This window comes from Lygodium microphyllum, chromosome 15 (genome assembly GCF_053477565.2).
Source record: "Lygodium microphyllum isolate KBCC chromosome 15, Lygodium_microphyllum_v1.1.10, whole genome shotgun sequence".
Lineage (NCBI taxonomy): Eukaryota > Viridiplantae > Streptophyta > Polypodiopsida > Schizaeales > Lygodiaceae > Lygodium > Lygodium microphyllum.
In genome coordinates, this window is record NC_141149.1 from 10,693,135 (window position 1) to 10,718,243 (window position 25,109).

Consider the following 25,109-nt stretch of genomic DNA (forward strand, 5'->3'; position numbering starts at 1 on the left):
AAGAGAAATAAACGATGTAGATTCCACTTTCCTAAACCATCAATGTGAACTACACAGCTATTACTTGACCAACCAAATGTAACATTACAAAATCTAGCTAAGAAAATAAATATAAAACTAAATTCATTAAAAAAAGAAGAAAATATGACATTTGACAAATGGTTACAACATATGTCTTTAAATGATTCAACCTATATTCATGCCTTACAAGCAACAATTACAAAACCCATACCTTTTTTTAGAAAAGTTGTAGATATTTACATCAATAAGTGCAATCTATCAATTGCAAAATTATGGGATGCAACTAGAAATACATAATTCATTTTGAACCCTCATGGTGTAGGTAGCTATTGCATCTCTTACATTACAAAACTTGATGCAATAACAATAGAATCCTTACAAAAGTATTTGCATACTGCAAAGAAAACAAAGTGCCCACATTAGATTGCCTTAAATATATAGCAAATACACTCATTAATATGCAACAATTTATCTCACAACAAGATATATATTTAGCACTTTCTATGCCCTTACCAAGCTCCAAAGGTAATTCGTATTTATCAACACTAATCCAATAGAAAAAAGAACCATGCTTTTAAAAAGAAAAGAAACATTGCAATGCCTTGCTCTAGATGACACAAATATATTATTTCCAATGTTTACTATACTTACTATTCCATCATGATGAAAATTTCTCTCTTAGGAAAAAACTTGGAAATGCATATACATAAAAATCATTAATACTATTAGAAAAAGAAGTCATTATTTACAAAAATAGATGAAGTTACAACTAACACATCCCACAATTCAAAATGAAGTATAATGAGCAAAATTAGCCTTATCAAACCCTTTGAACAATATAATTTAAATCTCAAAATTTTCAAAGGAAAGAAAAACTATTAAGAATACAAATTGCAAAAAACATACATATACAAACTTAGTAGTAAATAACCATCAGATATACGAAATCTAAATTTACAAGAAAGATATATCTATATTAATTTATAACACCAACCAAATGATAAAAAATATATATTTCTAATAGGTGGTGCAAGAACTAGAAAAACATTCATACTCATGACTATAATTCAATGTCTCCTTTGACATTACAAAAGAGAAGATGATAGCTCAATAGATTTACCACTTGCCTTGATCAATGCATATACTAGTAAAGTTGCATATAATATTGGTGGCACAACATTACACTATTCTACACATACCACTTATATTACAGCCAGGAAGTGCATTATCAACAAAAAAATTAGATTCTTTATCAACACATTACAATAATGTGCAACTACTAGTTATACATGAGATATCACTTGTAGGCCAAATAAAGCTCACCATGGTATATACATGACAAACAAATAAATGTAACCATACTTTACCACTTGGAGGACTCAATATCATTTTTTGTGGTGATCTATGTCAAGTAAGTCAAATCAAAGATCGTTGGATCTATAAGAAATCTCAACATCCAAAGGCAATAGTTGGGTATAACTTTTGGCATCAATATATTAAAGCATATGAGCTAACAAAAGTAATGTGACAAAACAAAGAATTTATTAATATACTAGATAAGAAAAGAATGGGAACACAATCCTATGATGATTTAAATCTTATAAATAAAAAATATGTTTGTACTCCTCTGTCACCCTCAAAGATCACCCATCGTTTCTATAATAACAAACAAAAGGATGACCACAACATGTTTATTCCCAAGAACATCGAAGAAATAGTAGAAGTTTTATTAGTAATAGATAAGAAACATAGCACATGCAATTAAAAAAAAGCTTTCCCTAGACCCAAAACAAACGAACTACATTACACTTTAGAACTTAAGAAAAACATGCACGTTGACATTTGTGGAAGCAACATAGATGTGTCAGATGTACTAGTTAATGGTGCTTATGGATACTGTAAAGGATCAACAAATATACTAAATGAAACCATAATAGGGTAGAATTCATCTCTACTCACATAGGAATGAAGTTAAGAAACGAGAAAAATTTGCTAAGATCATCAAACATATCTCCTAATTGGACTCCGATTTTTCAAATTGCAAAAGAGTTTCAAATAGAACTAAACCATAGCAACATAGTAAGCCGAACACAATTTCCATTGCAACCGGCTGCAACACGAACAACCGGTTGCAAAAGAGTTTCAAATAGAACTAAACCATAACAACATAGTAAGCCGAACACAATTTCCATTGCAACCGGCTGCAACACGAACAATATATCACGCACAAGGACTCACAATGGAAACAATTGCATTCAGTCCTCTTGAACATATAAAAACTCATCTAGTATACACTACATTAACACACATTAAAGACCCAAACAATCTCTACTTACTATATCCTATCCAACCCCTGGGAAGGTCAATCATAAACATATGTATCATGTGGGTTCAACATAAGGAATTTTTAAAATACCATTTTTACATATTTTTTACATCCAAAAGGGTCCCATATAAAGGGATTACTTATATATTGAATAGAAAAGGGTTATGTTTTATCAACAAAAAATTCACAGATAAGGATATTTATAAATAAGCCTTGAACACACATGATATAGAGGGTATACATATAGTGAATTATCCAGGATCCAACCATCCCAAATCAAACTAGACCAAGAAGTCAACAAAGAAATAGAAAGACTACAATTAGATGCAAGAGGGAAAACCATGAACCAAGGTATTACAAATCTAAATTCAAAAATTTTGTTACTTGTGTCCTTAAATATTTGTAGCTTCCAACAACATAAGGATCTTCTTTGTTGACCACACGATCATGCAAGACAAAATATTTTCTCTAAGAAACAGAGACAACAAAGAATTAATAAGTTCACCTTAATGGGTTCATAGGATACACATCGACAAAAGGCCATGGACTAACAATACACCACCACCCTAAAATACACATCACAAATGTAAAGGAAAATATAAGTAATAATTTGGAAGCACTACATACTACAATCAAATATAACCATATGACTATTGCAATCATAGATGTATATCGACCATCAACAACCAACTATAAACTTGCAATACACGGCTTAGGAAAAATTCTACACCTGTACTAAATAAAATATACTCCATTCATTGCTATTGAGATCTCAATATAGACATAAAAAAGTAAACCAAAATAACTTACAAATTACTCGAAGTATTCTCAAAGTACAACATAAAACCACTAATACAAGAACCAACATGTCACTCATATTTTTTGAACCATATATATACAAATATAGAAGGAAATGCAAAAAAAATGGGAACCATACATTGCCCATATTTAGACAACTTAGCAATATACATTACATTTTGATAGCCAAATAAGCATATAATTTCATAAGGCAAGCCCTTGTGATTATATTACCTTGTATCAAAATAAGAGCCTATATTGACTTTGTGTAGCTCTTTATTGAACATAAGATGCATCATTTAAATAATTTTCATACTTAGATAAGGAATTCGTTGAATTCATATCCTAACTAACTATAAATTGCTCATTGAAAACCCAAAGGAGCTGCTTGAGTAGAAGTCAAGCAAAAAAGAGCAATAGATGATATGAGAATTAAATGTAATGCATATGCTCTCTCTCTCTCTAAAGTTAATAATATATATGTTTATGATATAAACAAAACTCCCTAGACCAACATTGCTTGGTCCACTTCCTAGTTGCGATTCAAAGGCTATGCACATCATTACTACAAGTAGGCACCTTGCAGAGAGGGGGGCAATATTCGTTGTTCACCATTTTTAAAAAGATAGTAACTATACACATTGCACCTACACACAGGAAGGTGACAATCCAAAGAGTTGAGGAGATCAAGATCAGATGATGCTGATAGGTGTAGGGGTACCAAACACAAAGGCTACACTAGAGAGATATGGGAGATCCACTAGCAACATTATCAGGACTTGAAAGAGCTCCAAATGCTGCCCCAAACGTGTCTCATTGTGGATGCATGACATACTTTATCCACTAATCCTAACTAGATGGTAGTTGTTACTAGTAATTATATTTACTTCATATATCTACCCCATCATCTTCTTGTTGTATCATTAGAGAAGAGTTTGTTGCACCCCCTATGATGTTGGAGGACATTTTTCAAACCATCAACTTTCTTCATAGTGTACACAATATGTACCTAGATCGACTACCTAGGAGAGCCTTTGAGGCCTCTAGGTAGTTACCTAAGGCAAGACACAAGATCTCATCGTATACATAGCTTGAACAAAGGTTCATAGGATATGAAATTAAGACGGACTTCCTCCCTACCTTTCAGTATGGCCTTGACTCCGCCTCCATAAACCTCTCTCATATTGAGAACAACTTGATCATGTAACAAGATTTCTAACAAACTACAAATATAGCATATGTGGATCTTACCCTAGCAGCCACTTTCCTTGAAGTTATTATACTACAAGGATTGTTTTATGAAGGATTGAAGTTATTATACTACAAGGATTATTATACTACAAACATAGCCGTTGATAATGACCTAGTAGGATGACGATAACAAAATGCAAATCTGATGACGTGGGCAAGATGAAGGTAGTAAAAACGCAAGTACGATGATGTGGCAATCCATATATAGCAGTAGTGGACCATAAATGTAGCAACTTAATACGTTTCCAATTATAGACGACGTTGCTAATTAGCAAATGCAATAGAAATCAATGGAGGCTAAAGATGGTGCCAAATGTATAGAGACAATGTTGAACAGCTTCTGCTGAGATGTCCTCTGTGAATGGGGTGTGGGAAATAAAGTTAGATCACTTGAAACATGCAAAAACGAGATTGGGATTGGATGGAGGATAGCATGCCTATTTACAAAAAGTTTTGGATCCTCAATGGTCAGCATTTTGGGCTATTCAAGAGGCTAATCAACATGTAATGCATATTTTAGCTTAACATCCCCTCTTGGGCCAAAAAATGAGCTAAAAAGGAAGTCTAACCCAAAGTGTGTATGCTTTTGTTTTCACCCCAAGGCGTCCCATCCTAAATCAACCATGGCATTGAACAAAGAGTGCATGTGGGCTACCTAGTGGCTTACCAAGACTACATAGGTGGTGGTTATCTTACCAAGGAAGTTCAAGTGGTCACCCTAGAGAAGCCAAGGCTTGGACAAAGGATTCACATTAGCTGCCCAGTGGCCTACCAAGTCTTGCAAAGGCAGATGGAACCACAATGAACTTTTTTTCCCTTTTTTTTTTAGTGTTTGTTAAAAAAATATGGGTTGCGATGATTGACAGATAGAAGACTAACAACAAAAGAATAATCCAATCTAAGTCCTTCACAAAACAAGCAAGCTATCTCTACCATTACTAGGTGTCAATAATGAAGGAAAGGTGGGTAAAGCAAATATGGTGGGTATGTAGAGAGGCAAAAAAAGATGTGTAGAGAGTAAGCTAGACAAGTTGCCTTAGAGATTGCCATGTGTAATGCCAAAAATATGGTGAATCTGGAGTTGACCACTTAAAAGTCCGAAAATAAATAAATGTGCAAAGATGTATATTTACATAAATAAAATACTAATGCACTGGAGTTATACAAAAGGGTCTATGCTAATAAAAATCCTATGTAACAATGCCATTGAACAATGTCCTCGTAATAGGAGAATTGTTCACTTATCCAATGCCCTTTTACAATCACATCATCTTGATAGTGCAGATGAGAATAGAAAAGTACAAAATATCAAACATCTGAATCAAAGAATGTAAAACCATCCTATCACCACCAAGAGAAAAAAGCCATTCCCTCTCAAACTGGAAGAAAAAGCTGGAGGTCTACACTCTCTTTTGTTAAGCTAAAGAAGTAGGGGAAGATGTACCTAGGCCAAATCCTGGGTAGAATATGCTCTAACATCGGCTGGTTGACCACTTTGGTCAATATATACGTATAGTTATTAGATGATAGTATAAACTTTAGGTATATACTGCCTAGCTCAACCTGCTCTCTGGTGAAGTGAAAGTGGACTTTCATATACCGCATCTATAGTGTGATTGGATTATGACAATAACACTTTGGTTGTTGCAATAGACGATGGTAGGAGAGTCACATGAAAAATGAAGTGTGGCCAGTAGACATCTCAAGTAGATGGTCTCAGTGGTACCATCAAACGCTCGATACTCAGCCTCGCCCATGAAAGCTACCACCGTATTCTATTTACAACTTGACCAAGAAACGGAAATCGTGTCCAAGGTAAAGAGATAGCTGTCGTGGGAACACAGGGTGTCGGGGTCTCCTGCCCAATTTGAATCAGTGTAGCCCTGCAAACGTAAATGGAAGCCGTAAGTCAAACCATAAGCATAGATAAACCAAACATATCTCAAAACACACAAACAAGCAATCCAAGGTGACATGTGAGGTGCAGTGAAATATTAATTAAGTAAACTGACTAAATAAACTAAATCTAGTCTAGTATGAATTAGCCAAAGAAGTTTCCCTACTACAAATAACACATCTATAGGTGTGCTCATCAAAGGGATATCCTAGGGCATCTTTAGACAAGTAGATAGTGGGATCAAGTAGAGTGGCTACATGCCGTGTTTGATTCGAGCAGTACTTTTCCACTAGGTTGAAGAGCGTATTTTTGCTGAGACACAAAAATACAACCCTTAGAATGAACTACCTCCATCCCCAGGAAATAAGACAATAAACCAAGATCAATCATTTCAAAAGTGGCACAAAGCTGGGTCTTAATTTCTGCAACAAAATTTGAGCCAACAATCAATAAATCATCTACATAAAGTAGGATATAGTTGAGTCTCTCTAAGGTACATGTAAATTCGGATCATAAGGGTTGAATGGTATCTAGTTAGTAAGAACTCGTCCACCTGCAAAAACCAAGATCATAGTGGAGACAAAAAGTACACTCGTCTCACATCACCAAGCACAAGTAAATAATTGTCAGGTCATAAAAGACCCACACAGCAGTAAATAGACCTCTCCACCAAAGATAATGCCACCTACCTAGAAAAATAGCCTAAATTGGCTGAAAAACACACCGCCCTGTACACAAATGATGCTGCCCTAGTCTATAAGTGCCTCTCAGGTCTATCTAGTTCAAATAATGATTGCCTAGATGATTGACTCGATTCTGCACAAAACGCAAGTTGAATGGCAGCTATGTCGCAAGTAGAGCATAAAACATACTGTGGATAGGTTGCTCCTCTTCGAAGATCTCCAACTCCCATGCGTGGCTCTGATACCATGTGAGAGTGCACAATGGAAAAGGAAAGTGAACGGGGAGAGAAGAAGACTCATAGTGGAGAACATAAGTGAGAGAAGGAACAATGTGATTGCAATGGCTGAAGGTACAAGGTTATAATAGTCAGCCCCAATACGTAGCTCTACATGTCAATGTGGATGCTAGACGATAGCACGAGATGAGAGACTAAGACATTGACTTCGACTTGGATCCTCCAGTGAGGGCGAAGGCCAAGGCACAAAAGGGATCATCTTCTTCAAATCAAGCAAAGGGCTTGGCAGCCCCTCCTGTTGCTTTCTACTATTGATAATGTACTCATCTGACTCTCTAGTGCCAGAGAGAGAGTGTGAGAGGGTAGTGAGGTGAGGCAAGCGAGCCTCATCTATACATGCATACATGTGTAAAGGATCCAGAGAGACTTCCCTTCTGCATCAATTGAAGTCTAGTATTTGAAATCCTAGAGCTGGGATTGGCATCCAAGGTCATGATGGGCTGTTACTCGACAAAGAGTCCGAGCTCATATGAGGGGACCCCTTGCCAGTCTTTGGCCAAAGGCGAAGAATCTATGTTCATGTATGCTCACAGGCTTTGGTGACAGGATGGTCAAGTATGCTATTGCGGGGTATTGTTGACAGACATAGAGAGCTGTCATGGTTCCTCTCTATTTTCAGGAGCTAGTATGATTGACATCGATATCAGGTTCTTTCTGAGGCATCTTGGTGGTGGCTTGATCACCCACTACTTGGGTATCCAAGGTCCTATTCTAGTGGTCTTTGTTGTATGAAGTATGATGAGTGTATCATTGTATGATGGTCTTATATCAGATCACCCATGAACTGAGAGAGAGTATTAGCAATTTTGTCAACTCATTAGTGAGCATGCACAGTAGTGGGCAAAACATTGTAGTGATTTTAGATATCTTTTATGTGCCACTTGTATGGTGTTTGTAGCATTTATTGCTGGTTGACCTGATCACATTTAAGGAATATGTTTGGCCTATATATTTAGGTTCCCTCCTCCATAGTCATTCATTCATCAGTTGTAGATTGCATGCCCTCTTAGAGAGTGCCCATGTAGCCAACGACTCACGTTGTACGCAGTTGTCTCGTGTTTGGTATATGGATTCCATTTCCCAAGCATATCTCTGAGTTCTCCCTTCGCAGTGTTCTTTTGTTTTCTCTCCTCTCTCGTGTTGTACAGTCTATTATAGCAGTCTTCTACGCTTCCATCAATGCACCCACTTCTTACAATTTATTGCAATAGTCGGCCAATTTGCTGCACATAGTAGATGGGCTGGCTGGGGCATATCATTCTCTTGCTTTCTACTGGAGGTGCACACTCGGACTCCAACATTTTCTCCATCTCTGGTGCCGCCTTTCTTCATAAGCCTGATCTGAGGCCCTCACTGATGCTGTGGGCTGCGTGTAGGGACTAATCAATCTTCTCTCTGTATTCAACACAACATTCTTTTCAAATTTAGTGCACATTTCTCTTTTATTCCTGCTGTCTTTTCTCTTCACCATTTCTCTCCATGTTCATGTTCCTCTTTCATTGCACTCTCTCACAGAGATGTACTACTCGATGTTGCAAAATATTTATCTCTGCTACCAAAGGTGCCATAACTCTTTGATGCCTGTGCTATGCCAAGTATAATCCTGAACAGTGAGTTCTACAATTGGCTTTCATCATCTCAGAGTGATATGGAACCATACCTTGTAAATGTGTACATAAATAAAAAGTGCTTTCAATGAATGTATATAAATAGAACTAAGTAGGCAAAACCTGCACACTTCCAAGCAATGATTGTCTAGCAGCGGCAACAAGGATCAAAATCTACTCAACTAAATTCAGACAAGTGCTACTTATGTCAACTGAGCTCTTTTATTTATTTTCAAGCACACAACTGCATGTACTCTCATATCTTCACCAGGTGAATGCAAGATAATACAGGATACTAAATTGGTGGATCAAACATTCCAAGCTACCAAGGACCACCGTTCCTCTTGAAGAACACCCAAAAGCAATACCAAGCAGAGAAGGCTTATGTGAAACTTACTAGATGAGACTTCAACAACTACATCTACAAAGATCGTCCTCCATGTGCAAGTATGCCTTGCTAGGCATGCCTATCAGCTATTTTCTCTTCCCACAAACAAGGCCCAATTCCAACAAGAAGATAAGCTTCCATCAATGGTAAAGGTTTCTTCATCGACTAAGTTGTCTGTCCTAAAGAGCCTTCCCTAAGCCTCCTATTGGAAATGGAGAGAGAGAGAGAGAGAGAGAGAGAGAGAGAAATATTAATGTTTGTTGAGACCGAAATCGGCCTATGAGACAGAAAAATGTACAATGCCGGTCATCATTGGATATCAAAGTGTGGCATGCTAAAAGATGGTAAGTGAGATATTGTGAAAAGAAGCTAAGGTGATGTGCAAAACCAAAATAGTGCTCATATAGGGATATAGTGGGAGGATGAGGTAGTATATGTCTAGCTATGTGGCTGAATGATATCCCTATATCTAGTTCCATCTAGTCAAGATTGGTGGATACAGTATGTCATACATCCCAAATGAAATAGTATGAGGGTAGTTTCTGGATTGGGCTCTCAACTCTGTTAGTTGTTGCTCATGTCGTTAGTGGATCTCCCTTATATCCCTTTGATGTAGTATTTGTGTCGCTGTATCCACGGGCCACATGTTGCTCTAATCTCCTTAGCTCTCTAGATTGTCACCCTCTTTGTATGGGTGCTGTGTGTGTGGTCACAGTCTGGAAGAGATCAGTGAGCTATGATTGGCATCCCCCTTTTTGTGATGTGCCACGTTGTAGTAGTGATATACACAGCCTCTAAATCTCAACTAGGAACTGGCCTAGGTGGCGCTCATGTGGAGACTCCATGACTAGTCTGAGGGAAGTGTCTCCTCCAAATAGTAGGGGGTACCTAGCTCAGACTGCGATGTAGGCTCTGCATCTATAGATGTAACGCTCCTTGCTATCCACCTCCTCCTAGCATAGCCTGCATCCACTTGGGGAATGTGGGCTACCCTCCCGGTCTAAATCTCAAGCTGATGGGAGGATACCTTGAGTTGTGGCCAATGGCTACCCATCTCTCATGCGGCATGTATACATCTAGGCATCCAAGTCTCTCAATGAAGCCATCTGCTGTAGTCTTCATGAAGTGGTCTTTGTAGCATGATATTTTTGGGAGGAGGGGTTGTCTTGGTGAGATCCATGTATGCTGTAGGTACAACCGGTAAAGGTCCTACTGCATGACCAAGTTCCTCTCTAAGTGGGAGAGGTATATGAAGGGAGGGTTAGGGTCATATTGAAAGGGGGGGAGCAGATGGTCCATGTCGATTCCATATCTTGTAAGCCATTGCTCGACCTGTGTGTACCATGAAGGTCTCTTGTCCTGCCTCAGCTACTTGCTTACAAGCCTCGAAGGCTCTGCTAGGCAGCTTATTTGGGTGCATGTCCCATACTCTATGTATGAAGCTGATATTATGAAAAACAGCCTCCATCATCATGGTATTGGAAGAGAGGGAGAGACAGAGAGTGAAGCATAACCCCTAAGCATCAGCTCATCTTCTTCTTCTTCATTATTCCATTACTCGACTAAAAAACTGAAAGTGAGACTTACACTAGGTTTTACTAACCATCATCTAGCTATGGTTAGATCAAGTCTACACTGACTTATTCAATGGCACACACATGTACAACTGTATCTAGCTAATGTCGGTAAGTCACACAAACATAAAGAGAGACGAAGTGGAGCTTGATTTCTAGCACTCCCCCTCAACCTCAAACCATTTGCAATACTCCAAGAGCTCCCTAAAATAGATGAACTTTTCTTTATCAAGTGATTTGGTAAAGATATCCGCTACCTGGTCTTCAGTCCTCACATACATCAAGTCAATCTGCTCTGTTGGTACCATTTCTCTGATGAAATGGTAATGTAATTCAATACGTTTAGATCTTGCATGGTAGACGGGATTGCTTGCAAGTATCACACTACTCATATTATCACAATGTAACTTCACTTTACTATCCAAGTGTATCCCTAAGTCATTCAGTAACTTCAGTAACCAAACAGCTTCACAGGCCGCTAAGGTCACACCCCTGTACTCAGCTTCTATACTAGACAATGCAACTATAGGCTGTTTTTTACTTTGCCAACTGATCATGCTGCTGCCCAATCCAAATGCATATCCACTGGTTAAGTCAAGGGGTTTCCGATATGCATAAAACCCCCCATAATCTGTTGTATTCTTTACATATCTCATGATTCTCCTGATTGCATCCAAATGCGGTTTGCGAGGCTTAAGCATGAATTGACTGATCAGTCCCACAGCATAGCTCAAGTCAGGTCGAGTAATAGTCAGGTAGATTAAGCTGCCCACCATCTGTCTATACATGGTAACATTCTCTATCTCATTCCCAACATCAATCTGCAGCTTGACATTTTGGTCTAGGGGTGTATCCATAGCCTTACATTCAGCCATACCATACTTCTGTAACATGTCATAAGCATACTGCTTCTGTGATAACCATATGCTTTGAGACGTAGGCACTACCTCAATTCCCAGAAAATATTTTAGCTCACCAAGATCTTTGACTTTGAATTTAGCCTGCAACAATGACTTTATTTCAGCAATCCCGCTCTCATCATCTCAAGTAATGATTAAATCATTGACATAGACAACCAGAAACACATAGCCATGATCTATCTTCTTCACAAATAAATTGTGATTTGCATCACCCAATCTAAATCCATGTTGCTGTAATTCGAGCATTACACGCTCTGGGTGACTGTTTCAGCCCATATAATGCCCTTTTCAGCTTGCATATATGTGTCGGAAAATCCGAATGCACATAGCCTTCAGGTTGCTCCATATAAACTTCTTCCTGTAAGTCACCATTCAGAAATACATTTTTTACATCCATTTGCCATAACTTCCAACCTTTAGCCGCTACCAATGCAATGACTGTTCTGACTGTTGCCATTTTAGCTACAAGGCTGAAAGTCTTCTCATAGTCAAGGCCATACTGTTGTGCATATCCTTTTGTGACCAGCCTGGCCTTATAGCGTTCTAATGACCCATCCGACTTGCATTTAACCTTGTACACCCATTTGCAGCCAATGGGGACTTTGCCTTTAGGCAACTAAACCAAATCCCATGTTCCATTTTCAGCCAAAGCTGAATACTCTTTATCCATGGCAACACACTGGTTCTCATCTGCAACTGCCTCATCAAACTTAGTGGGTTCTTTGAAACCTGTCACCTTAGTCATATAGGCGTAATGACGGGCTGAATATCTAGTGTATATGAACCTATAAATTAGTATTCTGACCCTTTCTGACCTCCTCAACTGTGGCTCACTCTGAGCTTGCCTCTCATGAGGCAATACATACTGATTCTACCTTGCACCAGGCGTCATAATAGAAGGAATCCCCAACTCACTGTCCAAGCTATCACTACTGGACGACTCATAACTTGCAATAAGTGGACCTCTTACATTCTCAAACATCTTTTCTTTTCCCTTATCCAATCTCCCCCTCACTGACATGTCTGTGTCAATGGACGTAGGAGTGCAATTCCGTAACCGTCCTGACCAAGGACTCACTGTAGATGACACATCACTTGTGGACCACTCATAGATGTACTATATGAAGGGGTTTTTTTCAGCATTACTTGTGTTGACTGATCCATGAGTAGCCACTGCAACTAGATTCCCATACCAAGAGGCCAACTCGTCAAAGACAACATCTCTGCTTATCAATGTCTCATGAGTAGACGGCACATAGCATTTATAGGCCTTTCTATCCTGTGCATAACCCAAAAACACGCTCTTGACAGCCTTAGGATCCAATTTCTTCCTCTTTTTATCTAAAATATGCACGTACGCAATGCAGCCAAAGACCTTTAAGTGCCTAATGTCAAGCTTATGACCATACAACCTCTCATAAGGTATTACATCATGAATCCCTGCTGAAGGGGTTCTATTCAGCACATATACAGCAATCACCACTACTTCAGCCCAGTAAGCATTAGGCAAACACTTTTCATTCAGCATAGCTCTAGCTGACTTCATCAGTACCCTATTTTTCCTCTCTGCTACACCGTTTTGCTGCAGTGTATAGCTACAACTAAGTTGTCTTCTGATCCCATACTTTGCAAGATATTTGTCAAGCTCCCGCGAGACATATTCTCCGCCTCCATCTAACCTAAGACAAGAAATATAGCAGCCCAACTCATTTTCAGCATACTTCATGAAGTCTTTGAATGCATCAAACACTTCATCTTTATGTTTCAATATGTACAGCCAAGTGTATCTGCTAAAATCATTAATGAAGGATATATAGTAATGAGCACGTCCAAACGAAGAATTATAAGACGGACCCTAAACATGAGAGTGCACTAACTGCAAAGGTCTCGAACTATTCTTAACATGCTTGAAAGCTGGTCCGCTATGGTCTTAATCTCCGTCGTGGAAGCTTGGATGCTTCTGCCATTCCTAGACGTATTGTTAAATTTTGTTTCAGCTGAATCTTTCGTTCATGAGTTACATTTCCATAGTTCTTCATGAGTATGTCCCAAGCATCCTTCGGGGAATCACATCCAGTGATCTGTATTGCCATAGCATCAGATATACATAAGGAAAACCAATGTAGCACTTTACATGCTCTCTCTATCCACTGTTTATGAGCTCTTCTTTGATTGTGTGTCAGCCATTCAGGCAATTCAGGTTCAGCTTCATCACCGGTGCATAGATCCCAATATCCTCTGCCAACCAAAAAGTTCTTCATTCTGAATTTCCACAAGGCAAAATTCTTATTATCCAACTTCTCACCAACAATCTGGATAATGTTGTCAATGCCCTGTGCATTTGCCATGTTGCAATAGACAATGTCGACTACCTACAAGCCAACAAGTCTCATTGACCAACTACAGTCCTTGATTGTTTATGATAGTTTTCTGCAACAAATTCACTGTTAAAACCAGGGTATTTCAGCCCATCAACATTCAAAACCATCCACAAACATGTGGCATAACCCGTAGGTACATCAGTCAATACATAGACCATGTAGTTGCTTTAACTCTGTCTCATGCAACCTCACTGCAGTCAAGTAAATATGCAGTCTGAATTTTGCAGGCTATGAATGACCAGCAGCTAATTTACAACCAAAACCGAGATGTATGCATGTCATAAATGTCCCAAAAGCTCACAGACATATGCTAGTACATGTAGGATTCCATACATGATCATTCGGGCACATATCAACGCATATACATCAAGTACAAGTGTCAAATATCTTGCCTGCAAGTTGCAGTCAGCAAATACTCAGCCAAACCAAGATGTATTTTAGCTCAAAGAGTCCTCAAACCACTTCATACATGTGCTACTGTATGTTGGGGTCAATAAATGACCATACATACAACCATAGACACTCTTGTCTTCAAGAAGTCAAGTCATAGATTGCATTTACAGTTTGTACCCAGCCAAGACAGTGTAACTGCATTAATTTCCAGCTCCAGACTTCAGTTTTTAGTAGTATTTAATGCTTGTCTTAGTCCTCCAGACATTCAATAGACATATCCCAAGTCATACATTTGACATGAACCAAGCAATGTCATGTAATGCCTCAAGTGTAAACAATGCTTGCTGTCTACAGATTTATGACAGTTTTCCAGCCAAGTAAATGCCTCCAGATCTGAGTGTTTTTGTCAGCAAACTTCAGTCCATAAGCATGAAAACCAATGTACATGTCTCCTTGAGCATACCTATGCTCTAATGAAGTCTTCCAGACATGTCCAAGAGCTCTAAATCCTTTCCAATGTAAGGTATATGCTATATATACCCTGTATACAGCAGTTCAAGACTGTTTCCAGGTCTGCAATTCACTGTTATAGCTCAATGGAGAGCTCAATAGGCAAGCATTTGTGTCTAGATCCCATCAATGACCTTCTACGATGGTTTTTCAAGCATTAGAGAGCTTCAATAGGCCTTCATTGTGTTCTGCCCAGCCACAACAACCTGCATTGACAACAAGCGCAAACATGCAGGTAGGGGCTGCTACAACAGCAGCAAATCTTGGTTGTTCTAATGCTTGATGTGCACTCTATTGCACCCAAATCAGACCTCCCACTTGACCAATGGGAACCACAGTGAACCAGTGCATACCTTTCCAATGAACAATGGCAGCCTGCCTGTCTTCAGAGAACCCTGGATCTTCACTTTCTTCAGGTCTTCTTCACTGTCTCCTACTCCAGAGAGCCCACCTAGCATGGCTCTAATACCATATTGGAAGAGAGGGAGAGACAAAAAGTGGAGCATAAACCCTAAGCATCAGCTCATCTTCTTCTTCTTCATTATTCCATTACTCGACTAAAAAACTGAAAGTGAGACTTACACTAGGTTTTACTAACCATCATCTAACTATGGTTAGATCAAGTCTACACTAACTTATTCAATGGCACACACATGTACAGCTGTATCCAGCTAATGTCAGTAAGTCACACAGACATAAAGAGAGACGGGGTGGAGCTTGATTTCTAACACATGGGGAGTGCAACAAACTCCACTTTGATAATCTCATGTGGTAATGATGGTTTGCTGCAGATCATCCATGAGAGCATGATGATCTGTGGTCTCTCGATCTATGTCCATAGGTATATAGCCAAGCCAGGGGTCCAAATGGGTGCACCATACATCATGGTTGGTGTGACCAATGTGTCAAATAGCCACCTTTGTGTTCGAGGCTCTTAGAAGTGTGCCTGGTGGCACTCTCTCTCCATCATGGCCAATGCTACGTATCCTCGCATGAGTCAATCTCTGGCTGCTTGTGCCATCGTAAATCTCCTACAAGATGTAGTGAAAGTGACCCCTAGGTAGACATACGAGTCCACAACCTCCACCTATCCAACTCATAGGGTGAAGACTAATCTTCTCCTCATTGGGGCTAATGTGTGGAAGATCAAGATCTTGGTTTTCTCAAGATTAACCATCAACCCACGCTGTGTACAAAAGTCATGAAGCGCATGGAGATGTTACCGTAGACCCTCATGCGATTCAAAGACCAAAACGATATCGTCAGCATAAAGCATAATAGAGACCAATATACTCGCTAACTCCACCCCATCGCCTCCTCCTCGTATGATGTGATCTTCTCTCTCATTGACATAGAGACCGAAGAGTGTAGGTGATAGACCCTCATATGATTCAGAGACTAGAATAATATCGTCAGCATAAAGCATAATCGAGACCAATATACTTGCTAGCTCCACCCGTTGCCTCCTCCTCATGTGATGCGATCTTCTATCTCATCGATGTTGGGGGTAAAGGCGCCTCTGCCTAGCCGCCCGTGTATTACTACACTGACAGTCACCACCACTGCACATTGCAGGTGGCGGGCGCCCGTCACCGTCACTTTATTCTTTATTCTTTTAGTGACAGTTTGAATAAAGGAAGGCCCGGTCACACATTGTGACTGTTGGAGTTCCCATTTCTTGTTTCTCTTTTTCTTGCTCTCTCCCGCCATAGCTCTCGAGTGCAAGCTTCGATCCTTCTCACCTTTCAACTGGTATCAGAGCACGGCTTCCTGACTCTTAAGCTTGGCTCGTGGCATTCTCAACTTCCCATTGACTCCACACTCGCATTGGGTCTCCTTTCCGGCAGCCATAGCTCATTCTCTTGAGCTCCCATCACTCCCCGGCTTCCCGAGCTTCTTCTTGGCCTATTGAGGCACCATCAGGGCATTGACATTGAGGTATTGCTTCATTATTTCAGAGTTTTATTTCAATCCACAGGTCTAGGTAAACAGAGTTTTCACAGGTTGTGGGCAACCATAGCTCACACCTCTTGGAGGTTCCTTCACCTGGATCTTGCTTCCAGCCTATCAAGGCTTGCTGAGGCTTGGTGTAGGCCTTCTTTGGCCCCCATTTGTGCCCCCTTTGGACCCCATTGTTGACACGTGGAACAGCAGACCCCCCCAGCCAGTTCACGTAATTTTTGCGCCTGTTTCAAAATTTGGCCCAAAAATTACTCTTTTTGTCATATCTCGGGCATTCGGAACTCGATTCAGGCAAGATAAGAGTCTAAATTGGGGTTTTTGCACACTCCGGACGCAATGGTGATGTCGGATTTGCCAAATTCTGATGACAGAATATTCTGCAACAGATTTCAGGACTGAGACAGCATGTATTTGTTATGCCTATGCTTATTTGGGCATGACTACATAACCGGTTTGATGCCTATTGCATCCCAATTGATTGGGGGATTGAAGCTACATGTAATGCTATGATTTTCGCTTGATTGTGGGGCTGGAAATACACAATTTATAACAGTAAATGCATGCTGAATACTCTTGGGCTGAAGCTATCTTTCATACTTTGACATATGCCTATTGGTTCCGGATGTATGTCTTGGGTTATGCTATGATGTATTGATCATCGACGGACGACTTCGAGCTTGTCATTGGATCCAGATGCTTTTGGAAGCTTGAGCTTATTTCAACCCACACTTATTGACATTGGTTTATGCTTGACAGTGGTCACTGCTTTGACAGTTACATGCTCTTTGGATATATGCTTACCCGACGCCTACGGCTTGATGCATTTGTCTTGACACAATGTACCATGTACTTGTTGAGCTTCAGTGCTCTCTGAAGACTTGGCTTGGATTCTCATTTGCTATTCCGGAATTTTGTATTGGATGTCACTTTGGTTGTCAGAGATATTTATTGGGATGTATGTCTTGCTCATGGATGCTACCTACAGTTGCTTTGTAGCTGTCATGCTCTTGGGATGCTATTGAGGCATTGTCTTGGTTACCTGTCTTTGGTACTCTGACTTGGTTTGATTGAGTTGTTGAGCTCGTTTATCCGCCTCTTGTGCCAATGGGAGCATCTTGTATACTTGACCGACATTGAGCAGGAGGTTTATGCTATTTTGAGCATTTTGCAGATACTTCAGACTTTGGGATCTCTTACACAAAAATGTTACATGGTTCATGCACTGATATCTTGGAGTTGCTTTTGACGTGAGCTTGGGCTTTGCACTCTTGTGAGCATACACCTACTGGTGTTAGGTCTTGCCAGTGTTATGTATACTTTTTCCTATTGTCCAGGGGATATGCCTACTCACTGACGGATGCTTTGGTGATATGTTTGGGTGTTTGCTCAAGGTCTTGATAACTGTTTGGTGCTAATTTATGCCCATTTATGGCTGGTCATGTCTTGGTTGTCATTTATTGACTTGGTGCAGTGATTTGGTCAGAAATTGACTCTCACAGTACCCTGCTGCTGTCATTTATTACAGCAAGCATATAACTCCGGATTGACATGGATTTTTCATGCTGAAATATTCTGAAATGATGTACTTTCACTAGTACTTGGTGGGAGCAGCTTTGTTACACTTTTCTCGCCATTTTCTCTCGATTTTGGTAATTTTTTTGTCATTTTCTGCAGTAAACAGCAAGCAGTTTTAAACTGTCTACAGTCTTCCAGCCTGCATTATGGCAAGTTCATCCACTGATCATGCTATTTTCAACATCACTAAGCTTGATGGTACGAATTACTCTTATTGGAAGAGCCAGATTTGGCAGGTGTTGGTGTAGAAATCGCAGATCAAACCTTTAAGGTTGAGCGGGCATCCGCCTGCAACTATGCTAGATGAGGAATGGCTTGAGCTTGATGAGTTATGTAAGTCCACTATTGTATTATCTCTCACAGAACAGGTTCATTACAATGTATTTAAGAAAGAACAGAGTGCATGGCAGTTGTGGGATAAAATCAAGAATCTCTATGACAAGAAAAGTCCAGCGAGTCAGATGTATTGGCTGAAGTAGCTTATGGATCTGCGCATGAATGAGAATGTGACTATGTCTGCTCACCTGAGCCAGTTCCATGCTATACTCAAAAACTTGACTTCGTAGGACATCACTTTTGCAGAGGATATCACTCCTCTTTTCTTGCTTGGTACTCTTAATGAGTCATGGGATGTATTCCACACTGCATTATGTGCCTCTATTGCTACCTTGAAATTATGTGATGTTGAGAGTGCTCTTCTGCAGGAAGAGGTTAACCGTAAGAATTTGGATGCCTCTCGTGTGTCGCATGCTATGACAGTTAGAGGCAGGAATGATGGATATGGAAAGCATGGCAGTGGCAATGGCCGTGGACGGGATTCTCAGAAATCTCAATCCAAGTCTCGTGAGAAGTCATGTAGCAAATCCTGTGGCAGGAATGCAGATGTTACTTGTCACCATTGTGGGAAAAAGGGCCATATTAGGCCACAATGCCATGAACTGCGCAATGAAAGGCGCAAAGATAAGGGAAAAGACAAAGTGCACGATAAGTCTTCTGATCGCAGCATAGTGCCTGCAAAGTCCAGTGTTAAAATTAAAGAGATCAATGTTATGCAGCCTGAGGATGTTGATGACGATTATATCCTTGCAGCTTCTTCTAGTGCTTCGCACATGACAGAGATACACTCTATGTATGCACAGTATTGGCTCTTGGACTTAGGTGCGTCCTTTCATGTGACACCTTGTCGAGAGTGGTTTCATTCATACCGTACTGTTTCAGATTCTGTGCGCTTGGGTGATGACAGCTCTTTTGATATTGTGGACATTGGTGATATTAGGCTGCAGTTTCCTTTTGGCAGCAGTTTTGTTATGTAGGATGTAAGTCATGTACCTGCTTTGACACGTAGTCTCATATCAGCTGGACAGCTTGATTACGCAGGTTATCATGTATCTTTTGGAGACTCTGCATGGAAGATCACTCGTGGCAGACTTGTGATTGTGAGAGGTGCCAAGGCTGGCAGCCTCTATCCCTTGATTGTATCCGCTTCTTCCCTTGATCATGTTTTGTCTGTGGGTTCTATCCCACATGTATCTCTTTGGCATGCCCGTTTGGGCCATATGTCTTTGAAGGGAATGAAAATGCTTTCTAGTTTGCAGTACTTACCGCTCCTTGATTATGCATGTTTTGATTCATGTGAGCATTGTCTTTATGGCAAGCAGACTAGGTCTACGCATAAGAAGTCTGGTAGGCCACACATGAGTGAGCCCTTGGCATTGGTACATTCAGATGTCTGTGGGTCCATGCCTTCTCAGTCTAGGTGGTGCAAAGTATTTTGTTACGTTCATAGATGATTTTTCACGTAAAATTTGGGCTTATCCTATTAAGCTGAAATCCGATGTCTTGGCTGTGTTTCAGAGATGGCTTGCATTAGTTGAGAACCAATCTGAATATAGGCTAAAATGTCTAAGAACAGATAATGAGGGTGAGTATGTCTCACGTGCTTTTAAGCAGTTATGTGATGAGAGGGGTATTAAGCGTCAGTTGACCACTCCCTACCCCACCCCCCCCCCCCAGAATGGTTTGCCTGAGCAGATGAATAGAACCATCTAGGAGCGTGTACACAGTATGCTTAGCCATGCAGGCCTACCACAGAGCTTTTAGGCTGAGGCAGTTAGTATAGCTGTGCATGTCATAAACACATCACCTTCTAGTGGTTTGGATTTCCAGGTTGTAGAGGAGGTATGGACTGAAAAACCTCCCTCTTATGCGCGTCTCCATGTCTTTGGATGTGAGGCATTTGGCCATGTGCCCAGGGACAAGAAAAGTAAGCTGGATCCTAAGAGTGTCAAATGCATTTTCCTTGGTTATAGGGATGTAGGCGAGATGGGTTACCATCTTTGGGATCCGCAGGCGCGGAAAGTCATCTACAGTCATGATGTAGTTTTCCATGAAGACAAGATGCATCGGCAGCCTGAGAGAGTTGTTGAGATCCGCACGGTCATATTTCAGGAGGAGCCGAAAACTCCCGCACAGCCAGTTGGACAGCCTACAGCTGCAGCAGATGCTCATGGTCAGGGTGTTGGACAGGCAGCTGGGCAAGTAGCAGAACCTATCGTAAGACGGTCTACTAGAGACAGACGTCCACCTGATAGATTTCAGCCCTCGATGCATTATGTCTTGGTTATAGATGTAGGAGAGCCTTTTACTTATGATGAGGCTATGCATAGAGGTGACAGTCACTCCTGGGAGAGGGCTATGCAGTTTGAGATAGACTCCTTGCATAAGAATGACACTTGGGATTTGGTTTCCTTGCCTACGGACAAGAAGGCTTTGCCATGCAAGTGGATGTACAAGCTAAAAAGTACCCCTGGACACCCTAAGCCGGCATACAAGGCTAGACTGGTAGCAAAGGGTTTTAAGCAGGAGCATGGTGTGGACTTTGATGAGGTCTTTTCTCTTGTGGTTAAGATGGCCACCCTGTGCTTAGTCTTGGCTTTGGTTGCTCAGCTTGACCAGATGGATGTCAAGATGGCTTTCTTACATGGAGACTTGCATGCTGAGATTTATATAGAGCAGCCTAAGGGCTTTGCAGAACCTAGCAAGGAGCACCTAGTGTGCAAATTGAAGAAAAGTCTTTATGGCTTGAAGCAGGCACCTAGGGAGTGGTATCATAAGTTTGATGTCTTTATGCAGTCACATGGCTACAGCAGGAATGCTATGGATCCGTGTCTTTACATGAAGAAAGCCCGTGATAGTTCTTTATTGATTTTGGTACTCTATGTAGATGATATGCTGATAGCAGGGATGATGAGCTAGATGCTCTTAAGGCTCAGCTCAAGAAGAGCTTTGAGATGAAAGATCTAGGACAGGCCGCTCACATACTTGGTATGCGCATTAGACGCGACAGGCATCAGGGACTCTTCCACTTGTCACAAAGGGAGTACATTCATAAAGTCCTTGAGCGCTTCCGCATGCAAGACATAAAGCCTATTGGCTGTCCATTGTCTTTTTATGTGAAGGTATCACAGGCTGATTGTCCACAGACAGATAAGCAGAGGGCCGAGATGGCCAAGATTCCCTATGCATCTGCAATGGGCAGTCTTATGTATGCCATGATCGCTACTCGTCCAGATATTGCCTTTGCAGTTGGTGTTGTGGCACGCTATATGGCTACACCTTGCAAGAAGCATTGGCATACCGTAAAGGGTATCATGAGGTACCTGAAGGGCACTGTAGATATGTGCATATGCTATGGCAGCCAGGATACAGGAGTCGTGGGATACATTGACTCTGATTATGCAGGACATGCAAATAGTATGAAGTCCACTTCCGGCTATGTATTCACCTATGCTGGAGGTGCTGTTTCTTGGATGTCCAGGGTGCAGAAATGCATGGCCCTTTCTACTACAGAGGCCGAGTATGTTGCAGCCACTGAGGCTTGCAAGGAGGCTATTTGGTTGGGTCATTTGGTTGCTGACCTTGGTATTGATGCTATCCCTACACTGCATTCGGATTCTATGAGTGCCATTCAGTTAGCCAAGAATCCGTAGCCAAGAATCCGATCTTCCATGCGAAGACGAAACACATTGAGGTGAGGTATCACTTCATACATGGGGTCGTTGAGGACAAGTCTGTTGACCTTGTCAAGATCTCAACTGACTAGAATCCTGCAGATCTGCTCACGAAAAGCCTCTCTACAGAGCGCTTTGCCTTCGTCAGGAGGTTGATGGGCGTGGGATGAGATGACGTCTTTCCTCACCCTGTTGTACATGTGTACATGTTGTACTGTCTTTTTCTTTTTTCTTTTCACTCCTCACTAGGGCAGATTTGCCTTTAAGTGGGAGATTGTTGGGGGTAAAGGCGCCTCCGCCTAGCCGCCCCTGTATTACTACACTGACAGTCACCGCCACTACACACTGCAGGTGGCGGGCGCCCGTCACCGTCACTTTATTCTTTTTTCTTTTAGTGACAGTTTGAATAAAGGAAGGTCCGGTCACACATTGTGACTGTTGGAGTTCCCATTTCTTGTCTCTCTCTTTCTTGCTCTTGCTCCCCCGCCATAGCTCTGGAGTGCAAGCTTCGATCCTTCTCACCTTTCAATCGACATAGAGACCGAAGAGTGTAGGTGATAGAGGATGAAACTAATCTTCCTCCTTAGATAGGGTGGTAAATAACCTCATTTAGAACTAATTACAGCAATCATAAAATTCACATAAACTGAAAATGCATACTTTACCACTTTAATCTTGAACATTGGATACCCTGTTGCCCCCAAAATTGGTGCCCTTGCAGTATTTCTTTATCTTTTATTGCAAATGAAAGGAGTACAACTGAGATCTTCTGATCTCCTCTGCTAATCCAAGTGCCTCTTGCTATCAAAACTGACCAGCAAGCCTCCAAACCAATTTGCCCCTTGGTTTGCTTGGGAATTGGCTTTCACCTTGCTTCCTGAAAGACAAATTCAATCCTAAATCTAATATTGGTTGACTGGCCTCTTGAATCTCCTTGAAATTCCTCAATTTCAATTGTTGGAATTCAAGTTCTAGGCCCTCAATTCTAAGTACATATCTCGAGGCGTATGTTAAAACCCTAATTTTTGCTGTAATTAGGGTTTACAATAGAGATTGACTGAAATCTCTTTCTCTGATGGCTCAAATTGCTGAAAAATGCTAAGATAACTTGAGAAATGATTAGGGAATGAGAGAGATGTTGGAAAATGACAGCCAGCTATGGAAGAGAGAAAAGAGAGACAATAAGAGTGTGTTGAAGCAAAAGAGCAGAGTGTATTTGTTAAACTGAAAGAATAAGAATGAAAGGTACAAGATAGGTCTAAGATAGACCTAGCTTTAACTCAACTAGAGTTAACTGACTCTAACTCTAATGCCTTGCTTGCAAATGCTTCTGCAAATTCATCCACTATCGGCTCTAATCCAACATTCCTTATGGTGACTTATTAACTGGTTGTAAATCCTGTATAAACCTCAAAGAATCATTCTTCTTTGGAATAGTAAACCATCAATACAAATATGGAGCTGAAGAGATCTCCAAAATCCACATCCTGATCTTCTCGTTCAAAAGCTCCAATAGCTTAGGAAAATATGCCCAAGGTACTGGAATAGGCTTTAAATTCCATGGCACATGAGGTACTGTAAAGATCACCATAGGTGCAACTATGGTTGGATCAACACATCCAATTTCATTTGGCTGAAACACAAAGGCTTTCCCATGCCTTGCCAACATCTGCAAGAAACAAGCTCTTTCTACAAGCAAAAGAAAGCTTGTATCACCAATTTTCAACTTTTGTAAAGTTTTAGCTATAAATTTATGTCCTACTCCATGTGGATCCCACAAACTAGGCTGTTGAGACACTTTTTCAATCAACCCATCACTTTCAAGTGATAAAGGCAAAGCCATATGCTTAACCTTCTTTGCTACTATTTTGTACTTCATATCCACCCTTGCTTTAGCCCTGTTTTGCAACCCATGTTGTAGCCTATAACATTCATGCTCATCAAACTCTTGAATGACTTCATACATCTCTACAGTACCAACATAAATAACCTCTTTTTTAACCTTGTTTTCAACATTAATTGCTGCAGAAATTTCAGCCATAGTATCCACATCAACTAGCCCTGAAATGCCTTCATTTGCAGCAATCAAACCATATGTCTTCTCAACTCTTTTTCAGCACAACCAACATATTTCTTTTCAGGCCTACACATGGCTGAAATATTCTTAAAGCTGCCAAGACTACATGTTGTCCATTCCTGTAATCCAAACACAATCACAGTTTCCCCCTTTCTTGGAGGCATAATTATCTCCCTAGAGGCACTGCCATAGCCTCCACTTACGGCAGTGCTGTCTAAAAACCCTTAAATTTTCATGCATTAGGTAGCATAGGATTATCCCGTAGCCTATCCCGATTGCGGGGATGATTCACACAAATAGTGAGAAACTGTACCGCCTTTGTATTGTCTTTACTTCGTATATGAGCATATGATGAACCATCATCCAAAGCTTTTGTTTCTAATCTTGATTCTGAAATATAAGGCTACTCCAAAATCACTGGATAGCTACATGAATCTTGC

At 40.6% G+C, this 25,109-nt stretch overlaps 1 protein-coding gene across 4 annotated transcripts in view; it reads right to left on the minus strand.

Annotated features, from left to right (window-relative positions):
• Nucleotides 1-280: 280 nt before the first annotated feature.
• The window catches only part of LOC148024264 (pentatricopeptide repeat-containing protein At4g04370-like), a 56,140-nt gene continuing 31,311 nt past the window's right edge, over nt 281-25,109 (minus strand). For 2 of the 4 annotated variants that reach the window (XM_087693873.1, XM_087693865.1), the window contains exon 6: nt 5,300-6,279. The gene's annotated coding sequence lies outside the window, so the exon portion shown is untranslated. Of the gene's footprint in view, nt 416-5,297; nt 6,280-25,109 lie in introns of those variants that run through there. The other 2 variants (XM_087693872.1, XM_087693871.1) reach the window with 2 other exon arrangements.